We start from the raw sequence: 8,155 nt of genomic DNA, 5'->3' as shown, positions 1-8,155 counted from the left end.
TCAAACATGGGTTCATTGCGTAAAGCTCAATTTTAGATGAATTTTGGTCCTAGTTTCGTATTTTTCTGAGGTCGTATGAATTAGTTATGAATTTCTAAAGTTTAATTCCTCTCTGAAAATGGAAAAAGGCTGAATTAATCCTGGGCTGACACGTGTCACGCTGTGACTGGTCCACGTGATGTGCTGATGTCAGCGTGACGTTAGCGTGACGTCATCGGCTCGGCTCTGAGCTAACAAGTGGGGTTCCTGCTGACGTCATCTTGATGTTAGCATGACATCATCAACGTCATCGTTCCTGATAGGTGGGGCCAGAGGCTCTTGGGTCACTAACCTGTGGGTCTGGTCAAAGTCAACGCTAGGTCAACAGGTGAGTCAACGGTCAATGGTTCATAGTCACTGACGTGTGGGGCCAGTGCTGCTGACGTCAACAGCTGATGTCATCGTGACGTCAGCAGCTGATGTCATCATGACATCAGCGTGACGTCACCTCGGCTGTGTTGATACTGCTAGGTGGGGCCCACATGACATCGTCATGACATCAGCATGACATCATTTATTGATAGGTGGGTCCGGAGTCTTTGTGACACTGACATGTGGGGCCAGGTCAACCATCAACGTTGATCGGTCAACGGTCAACATCGACCGGGTCCGAACTAGGTCGGTTGGGCCTGGATATGGGCTGGATTTGGGCTGGGCTGGCCTAGACATGTGGCAAGCTGTGGCGCTGCCATGTCGTAGCCGTGGGCCTCCACTGGGCTTGGTTCACAGGCACGGTCCATGGTGGACGCATGCGCCGGTCTATGGTGGACCGTGTCTCCTTCCGATGAACCGCGTCCACCCTTCTTCTCTTCTCTCTGTGGTCTATGTGTACCGGGTGTATGGGTGGGTGGTCTAGGGAAGAAATTTCCCCCCTTCCTCCACGCGGTGGGTTCCCGCCGGTGGCATACCTTGTCGGTGAGCCTCGTCGAAAGCGTAGGGGTGCGGTAGTGTGGCATTACAGCTTCTCCAAGGTACGGTGACTTCAACGGTGATGCTATCGCGGTGACCAGGGTTTCCTAGTGGTCTAGCCACGATGTTGGTTACTCGAGCATGATGGCATACGGGGATGGCATGATGGCAGCGGCAAAACTCAGTCATGTGGTGCGCGTGAGCATTACGGTGCTCCAGCGGGCTCATCAGGCAGGTCGAGGGGACCTCTAGAGCCTCTGGTGGCTTTGGCCACAGTGTTGGCTTGATTCGGCCATGGCGGCGGTCTAGTGGTGAACGGCGCAGGCTAGGTGGTGAATGGCACAGCAGTCCTCTTTTCTCACAATTGAGCGCATGACATGTTTGTTCCTTGGCTAGTGTGTGCGTGCATGTGTACCCAGAGGCCGAAGATGGCCTTGGCCTATGTGCTCTCAGTGAGGAGCGCCATTACCGACATAGCGAGGTCTGGCGGTGAGCAAGGGAAGACCGGGGCTCACTATTGGTGTTGTGGAAGATAGGATGGTGGCGCAGTGGCGAGGCGAGTGCAGTGAAGAGCCAGTGCAGTGCCGTGCAGCGTCGTCAGGGTGGATCGAGGTGTCATCCTTCACGGCGGTGACTCCGGTGACGTCGGGTGGTGCCGACGCTCCTTCTTCTTCCTCTATCCCATCTCTTTCTTGGCTTAGTTGTGTAATGGATGGCCACGAGGTGGCGGCGGGGCAAGGGGACGTGTTTGGGCATCCGGGGTTGGGGCTTTTATAGCCAGAGCTTGGCTAGGCATGGAGCGAGCGGCTGGGGATGGCCAAGGGGCGCGTGGAGGGCTATGATTATGTCGAGGCCGAGGCTACGAGGTCGCGTTGGGGCTGCGGGTGCGATGGCGAAACCGTTTTTGTGTTCCTTGGTCAGCAAGGCAGGGGACAGGGAAGCGACATGGTCACGGCCCGGCCATGGCCATGGCAGGCACGCGTGAGGGGGGGGGGGGGCAGGGTTACGCCACGGGCGTGACTTCTATCAGACTTGGTCGGTCCGGCTGGCATCCTTGAGCGCATCCGATTGGTTGATGGCGCGATCATGCGGCCGAGGCAGTTGCGTGGAGCTCCCGCTCCTGTCTCTGCTCTGCGATCGAGAAAACCAGGGGGGACCGAGGTGGGTGATGACACCTAGGCCTCGCTTGGTAGCGGCTTCCGTCGCACGATGGCGTGCTGGCGTGCTAGCACTTGGGCCAGCGCGGTCAGGCCAGGCCTGCTTGCGGCTATGCGTGGGCCAGCGAAGTCGGGTGAGCGAGTTGGGTTGGCCGGGGAGAGAAGCAGGCTGGGCCAACCGGTCGCTTGGGCAGGCGGGCCGAGCAGGCCGAGCCAGCTACGGGCCTTCTGCTTTTCTTCCCCTTTTCTGTTTTTATTTTTCTCCTCCTTTGTTTGAATTCCAATTTGGTTTGAAATTTTGAATTCAAAATTGGTGTACCTTAGTCATTGTAGTTTTAGATACGAGACCCACAACATTCTTTTGTATATATATTAGGAATTTATTTAGCTATTTTGTATAACAAAAATAAGTGTAGTTTTGTTATACAAAAATAGAATTAGTTTTCTCTTTAAACATTTATTCTTTGGTTTGAGTAATAATTACTTTATGGTTTATTTCTTTAAAGGAGTTGTTAGGCATTACATAAAACAAATGAAAATCCAAATCACCATGTGAGTTAACAATGTATGCTATGTTTCATTTGTCAGTATTTAAATAAACATGATTAACAAATGGCATGCCATGCTTATGTGTTGACTTAGGTTGGGGTTAGACCTAATGCATCTCTTAGGTTGAGTTTCTATACATGACACTCATCAACACATGGGAGTTTTAAGAAATTTTTTTTGTAGTTGGTATTTTTGGTGTATGGATTTTTGGTTTGTTACAGTCAACCCCCTTAACAGAATCTCATCCCCGAGATTAAAGCGTAACATACTCTTCGAAGAGGTATGGATATCGTAGCCGGAGGTCAGACTCTTTCTCCCATGTTGCTTCTCTCTCTGTGTGATTGCTCCATTGGATCTTACACATAGGAATAGTTTTGCTCTGGGTCTCTTTGGTATCTCTTCCTAGAATTCTGATAGGATGTTCCTTATACTCAAGGGTATCTTGAATGTCAAGTGTATCAGTTGGAACTACTTCATTGGACTCTCTCAAACACTTGCGTAGCTGTGAGACATGGAATACGGGATGTACACCCACCAATTCCTCAGGTAGCTCAAGTTTGTAGGCGAGCTTTCCAATCCTCTTGTAAATCTTGTATGGGCCAACAAATCTAGGGGCAAGCTTTCCTTTCACATGGAATCTAACAATTCCACATAGCGGGGATACCTTGAGATAGACGAAGTCTCCCACATTGAACTCAAGTTCTCTTCTTCTTTTGTTAGCATAGCTCTTGTATCGACTTTGGGCAATTCTCAAATTCTCCTTCACTTGAGCAACTCCTTCTTCGGCATCTTGAATCTTAGCGGAGTCAAAGAACGATCTTTCTCCCTATTGGGACCACATCAAAGGTGTCTTACAAGGTCTGCCATACAAAGCTTCAAATGGCGACATCTTGATACTAGCTTGGTAGCTGTTGTTGTAAGAGAACTCTGCATAGGGTAGGCATTTCTCCCAATCAGAGCCATAATTCATTACACTAGCGTGAAGCATGTCTTCTAAGATTTGATTTACTCGTTCTGTCTGTCCATCTGTCTGTGGATGATAAGCGGTACTAAAATCAAGTTTGGTTCCAATGGACTTGTGCAGGGCTTCCTAGAATTGGGACACAAACTGAGGACCACGATCAGATACAATACTAGAGGGAGCTCCATGTATTCTAAGAATATGCTCAACATATAGATCTGCTAATTTTTCAGCATTGGTCTTGGTCTTAACTGGTACAAAGTGAGCAATCTTGGTCAAGCGATCAACAATCACCTAGATGGAGTCATTGCCTTTCTGTGAACGGGGCAATCCAACTATGAAATCCATGGATATGCTCTCCCATTTCCACTCAGGAACGTCAAGAGGCTTTAGCAATCCTATAGGCCTTTGATGTACAGCCTTGACCCTATTACAGGTGTCACATCATGCCACATGTCCTGCAATGTCTGTCTTCATGCCTTTCCACCAGAAGTGTTTTCTTCAGGTCTTGATACATCTTTGAATTTCCAGGGTGAATACAGTACTTAGAATCATGGGCCTCAGACAAAATTTCCTCTCGTAGTGCTGGATCAGAAGGGACACAGATTATGTCCTTGAACCAGATGGTTCCTTGTTCATCTTCTTGGTGGTTGGTCTTGTAGCCTAGTTTCATCAGACCACGGAGATATTCAATCTCTTCACAACTTTTCTGAGCTTGATGGATGCGATCTGTGAGATCATATTATATGTAGAGCTCATTCAACAAGCCATGCGGTAGTATCTCAAGCTAGAAATCTTCAATCTCTTCCTTGAGCTCAGGTGGTACGAATTCAGTGATCAAAGTGTGATAGTAACTCTTGCGACTGAGAGCATTTGCGACTACATTAGCTTTTCTCGGATGGTAGTGAATTTCCAGGTCATAATCCTTGATCAACTCTAGCCATCGGTGTTGCCTCATATTCAAATCTTCTTGAGTGAAAAAGTACTTCAAGCTCTTGTGATTGGTGTAGATGTCACACTTGTTGTCTATCAAGTAGTGTCTCTAGATCTTCAAGGCATGCACAACTGCGGCTAACTCAAGATCATGGGTTGGGTAACGATTCTCATGTTCTTTCAACTATCGAGAAGCATATGCTATCACTCTTCCACCTTGCATCAATAAACAACCAAGTCCTTGATGGGATGCATCACAATAGACCACAAAATCCTTGCTAATATCAGGCAATGCTAGCACCGGAGTTGTGGTAAGCTTCTGTTTCAATTTCTGGAAGCTTTGTTCGCACTCAGGCATCCATTCAAACTCCTTAGTCTTGTTCAAAAGGTTGGTCATTGGATGGGCTATCTTAGAGAAGTTCTCGATGAATCGACGATAATATCCGGCCAATCCCAAGAAACTTTTGATTTCTATCACATTACAGGGTTGATCCCACCCTTTCACAGCTTCAATCTTGGCTGGGTCAACTATGACACCTTCAGCTAATAGTACATGGCCTAGGAAGGCAACTTCCTATAGCCAAAATTCACATTTGCTAAACTTTGTGTAGAGCTGATGTTGTGCTAATTTCTCAAGCACGGTTCTTAGATGATGTTCATGTTCTTCGGCGGTGGGTGAATAAACAAGAATGTCATCAATGAATACTACCATGAACTTATCCAGATCATCCATGAAAACCTTATTCATCATGTTCATGAAGTAGGCGGGAGCATTCGTGAGTCCAAAGGATACCATAGTGAACTCAAACTGCCCATACCTAGTCACAAAAGTTGTCTTCAGGATGTCACCGTCTCGAATCTTCATCTGATGATAGCCAGATCTGAGATCAATCTTGGAGAAATACTTTGCACCTCGAAGCTGATCAAGCAGATCATCAATCCTTGGCAGGGGGTACTTGTTCTTGATGGTGACTGCGTTCAAGTTCTGGTAATCAATGCACATTCTCATTGAGCCATCCTTCTTAACAAACAGAACAGGGGATCCCCAGGGTGAAGCACTAGGTCTAATATATCCCTTCAAGATGAGCTCATCAAGCTGTTTCTTGAGCTCGGCTAGTTCATCAACTGACATGCGATAGGGTCTCTTGGCAATCGGTCCTATTCCTGGCAAAAGATCAATGATGAACTCTACATCCTGGTCTGGTGGCATACCCGGTAATTTTTTAGGGAATACATCAGGATAGTCTCTAACCATAGGCACATCATGAACTGTCTGCTCTTCTTTCTGTGATTCTAAACTGGCTTTAAGGGCACATAGGATAGAGGTGGACTTTCCGGACTGGGGTTCACATCTAATGACTTGGCCTGATGGGTGGGTCACTTGGACATATCTAGGTGAACATGATATGATACCTCGGTGAATGGTTAACCAATCCATACCTAAGATGACATCTAGGTTTGTGAAAGGTAACAGGGTTAGGTCAGCTTTAAAGATAAGACTCTCAATGGTAAGACTCACTCCCTTACATATGTGGGTGCATTTTAGGTCTCCTAAAGGTGAACTGGTGATGATAGGCTTTTCACGTGGGGTTATAGGCAGGTCATGTTCTCGTGCAAACTTGGATAATATGTAAGAACAAGTTGCTCTAGAGTCAAATAGAACTGATGCAGTATTGCCATTAACTAAAAACATACCGTACACCACGTTAGGGGCAGCTTGTGCTTCCTCGGCGTCCAGATGGTTGAGACATCCATGGGTAGCAGATCCCTTGAACTAAGACTTCTGAGCAGCTGAGTTCTATGGGCACTCAGTGGCTTTGTGACCTGGTTGGCCATAAGCGAAACAGGTGAAAGGCATACCGCCTATAGGGGTTGGTGTAGGTGCCTTCCAATTTCCAGTGTTTGGTGCGAAGCAATTCTATGCTGGGTGTTCATTCACAGAGCGGGAACGGTTGAAACGGTCCTGATTATTGCGGTCCTAAGCATAACGGTCTCGGGTGTAACAATCCTGAGCAGGGCGGGAGTATTTGGCGGTGTAGCCTCCACTACCCCTACTCGATCTAGGGTTGTCATCCCTGTTATGGTGAGAGCGTTCCCTAGATGGTGCATCTCTGTGGAACCTCTTGCGATCACGACCACAGAAGGACTCCTCAGGCTTACGCTTCCTCTCCCTATACTCCTCTCCAGCTTCAACACGATCCTTCTCAATCTGGATGCAGCGATCCACCAGAGCATGCAATGTGTTACTCTCAATACCGCCAAACTTCAGCTTGATGTGTGGGTTAAGTCCCTTGCGGTAATAGTATAGCTTTTCCTTCTCAGAGTTCACAACATAGGGAGGTGCATAGCGTAGAAGATTGGTGAAACGCATAGTGTACTCAGTCACCCTATCCTTTCCCATCTTGATGTTGTGGAACTCCTCAGCTTTGGCCTCCATGATACCCTTAGGAATGTGATACTCAGTGAATGCTTCGGTGAACTCATCCCACGAGATGTTGGCAGGGTCCTCATGGGAATCACTGAAATTGTCCCACCAGGCGCGTGCTGCACCTATGAGCTAGTGTGTGGTAGCTCCAACACACTCATCATCAGTGAAAGTAGTGAGGTCAAGCTTCTTCTCCATCTCCTTGAGCTAGTCATCAGCCACAAGTGAGTCAGGGTCGGTGCCATCATAGGTAGGTGGCCTTAGCTTCAGAAATCCTTCCAGCTTCCTTTGGAAGTCATTCTGCTGACCTCCCTAATGACAGTTTGCTCCATTAATAAGAACTGCAAGAAGTTGGGTCTGTTGTGCCATCACCTCTGCCAGGTTCGGTGGTGGTGGTGGTGGAATGTTCTCCTCAGGCGGCGGGGTATTCTCCAGGTTGAAGGGTATCCCTCCACATCCACGGCCTTGGCCACGGCAACGGTTGTTGCCACCATGCCCCCCATTTGGTTCAACTAGTTCAGGGGTGGGCGCATGTCCACGGTTCATTAGGTGATTAGATCGGCGGTTTAGCATCTGCAACACGGATCATAGAAATTTTAGTGTTTGTGCCATAAGTGCTTATAACTTAGTATGATTATATGATTTTTATGATTTAAAGAAACATTTATTCTATCCAACACTCATTACAAAAGAAGCAATAAGATCCATATGATGCAATAAGATCCAAAACATTCATTACATGGGTTTTTATTACATAGCATCATCTCCAGTAGCTACACTTGAAGACTTGCGAGAATCATACTATGCATAGTGTCTCATATTACATCTCATAAGGGGTACATCATGGGGTACAACTTATGGAAGCTACTGACATGACTCATGACCACGCAGGGTCATTCTACTCTAACTCGTACACCGCAGTTGGGATACGACTATTCTCGATCTCGATCTCCTCGTCAGACTTGTGAAGTCAGGACACATACTTCAAGGCCTTGGCGAGCTCCTCAGTAGGCTTGGCTCTAGGTAGGGTAGGGAAAGCGTCTAGGTTGAGGCGAGTCAGGGCTAACTCAAACTCCTCTATCCTAGGCTTCGTCTTGCTACGAATCTCCTTGGGTAGCTGATCCCACATACCCTTCATCTCCCTGAGGCGCTTCCTGTCAGACTTCTGCCAAGCCTACCATG

Source organism: Miscanthus floridulus, chromosome 6 (assembly GCF_019320115.1).
Source record: "Miscanthus floridulus cultivar M001 chromosome 6, ASM1932011v1, whole genome shotgun sequence".
NCBI classification, from domain to species: domain Eukaryota; kingdom Viridiplantae; phylum Streptophyta; class Magnoliopsida; order Poales; family Poaceae; genus Miscanthus; species Miscanthus floridulus.
The sequence above is the reverse complement of the archived record's forward strand: the minus strand, read 5'-3'. Positions refer to the sequence as shown.